The sequence below is a fragment of the Lupinus angustifolius genome, chromosome LG20, assembly GCF_001865875.1.
Source record: "Lupinus angustifolius cultivar Tanjil chromosome LG20, LupAngTanjil_v1.0, whole genome shotgun sequence".
In the NCBI taxonomy this organism is placed as follows: Eukaryota; Viridiplantae; Streptophyta; class Magnoliopsida; order Fabales; family Fabaceae; genus Lupinus; species Lupinus angustifolius.
This window is the reverse complement of record NC_032028.1, coordinates 11,868,645-11,870,223: the sequence shown is the minus strand read 5'-3', so window position 1 is coordinate 11,870,223 and position 1,579 is coordinate 11,868,645. Positions and strand designations below refer to the sequence as shown.

General features: G+C 34.0%; 1 long non-coding RNA gene across 1 annotated transcript; it reads right to left on the bottom strand.

The window, feature by feature from the left end:
- On the bottom strand, positions 413-1,207 carry LOC109335748. The gene is made up of 2 exons (XR_002106242.1): positions 1,010-1,207; positions 413-774 (listed from the first exon to the last, which is right to left on the bottom strand). It is a non-coding gene; the product is annotated as an uncharacterized LOC109335748 (long non-coding RNA).

The following is a 1,579-nucleotide window of genomic DNA, read 5'->3' as shown; positions in this document are numbered from 1 at the left end:
ATTTACTATTTTAGAAAATAGTACAGATCTGAATTGCTCTCTGGGGACGATATTCTGGTATTTACCAGTTTTGTTACTTGAACAATACAGTTCACTTGCCGTACCAAAATACCAACAACCCTCAATCAATATAAAAAGGAGAGGCAGTGCCATTAGAAGGGGGTTCACATTCTATTATACATCACACTCATATAGAGATGCATGCACACCATACAAGAATTAGAAAGCAACACCATATAGGGAACTCATAGATCACACATCATAAGAGTTAGGGAAACACCAGCACATATACCGCGAAATCAGAATATGACAAACACATATACACCAGAGGGCAAGAGAGCAATACATCACTGAAAAGAAAGCTATCACACGTACAAAAGGGATCAATCAAAGCAGGAATGGCAAAGGATATAAAGTCAGCCCCAGGTAAGCCTCTTATCTCATTCATTTAAATAATTACAAGCAAAGTGCATTGCCTATCCAATTTATATTCTGAATATCAGGTAAATACATACATTCATATTCCATTAAGAATTAAAACTAAAAGTTGCAGCATCATAATCTTAAATTAATACAATTCGTTTTTGGATAATTGTTCACCCAAATCGGTTACATATAATCAATCAATTTCATGCTGAAAAGTTAAATTGAAAGGGGATAAAGTTCATTACCGAAGCCTTTTGATTTTGCCGATTATGAACAGAGACCTTACCGCTGAACGAAAACGACCATACACCTATCATATTCACCCTCTCAATTTACCTTAATGAGTACCTGTAATGATAAAAGCTTATAAAAAATAAAAATGGAGGATAAAATAGAGAAAGTAAAAAAGTAGAGAAGATGGAAGAAAAAATAGAAAGGGGAATTTAGGGATTTAGTTCCCTTTTGGTACACTATATCGAGATGAGAAACCCATCACCGTTGGAACGAAGGAGATGATCGATAAATTGGGAAATAAGAATAAACGAAATCCTAAATCATTTGCTCTGATTAAATTAACCCCTACCTCGTGTGTGAGTAAGAGAGAAAAAAAGGTAAAAATGTTGAAGTTCCTATCAAGAGTGAAAATCGGATCCAATGGGTTGAAACCACAGACGACGTCGTATATGGGGTTTCTAATGTGGCCGGAGGAGAAGAACCCAATGCCACCGAAGAGAAGAGAGGATGGTGAGGGATTCCATCCCCTTTTGGGGACTTTGGTGAAATGAAGGGGGATTCCATCCCCTTTTGGGTTACCCCATTGTGCTTAACTTAACTTTCTTTTTTTCTTTTTTTTTAAAATCATTTTATTTCTTTATTTTATATTATTTTTATTTATCTATATATCGTATGTATTTATAATATTATATATTAGTAATTATATGAAGATGAACATTAATTAACAGATTTCATGTCGATTGGTGATTATATACTTTACCTTAAATTAGGATCTTTTAAAAAGTTATAACAAATATTTTATATAGAGTTTGATAGTCTGGTCTACGGTTCATGGCGTCTCTTTCTTTTCGCTCTAAAAGTGAAAAGTCGGTCTACGACCGATGTTGTTTCTTTGCTATTAATCTCACATTTCTAAAAA